Raw genomic sequence first — 284 nt, 5'->3', positions numbered from 1 at the left:
AAGGCATTTTGCTAATACGCCTCCAAATCTGCAACAATCCAAGGCGTTTTCCAAAAGTGCATCCAAAGCTACATCAACCAAGGCACTTTTCCGTAACGCCTTCAAAGCTGCATCAATCTGAGGCATTTTTCTAAAACGCCACCTCTAGGCACGATTTTGAGGCATTTACAAAGTGCCCTTATAAAAATGCCTTCAATTAACAACCGTGGTGTAGTACTGGTCATAACCTAATCATGTGGGGGTGTTCTTCCCTTGCTGTAGGTTTCCATACGAGAGAGTTCACC

Source organism: Triticum dicoccoides, chromosome 3B, assembly GCF_002162155.2.
Source record: "Triticum dicoccoides isolate Atlit2015 ecotype Zavitan chromosome 3B, WEW_v2.0, whole genome shotgun sequence".
In the NCBI taxonomy this organism is placed as follows: domain Eukaryota; kingdom Viridiplantae; phylum Streptophyta; class Magnoliopsida; order Poales; family Poaceae; genus Triticum; species Triticum dicoccoides.
Note: the sequence above shows the minus strand (reverse complement) of the source record.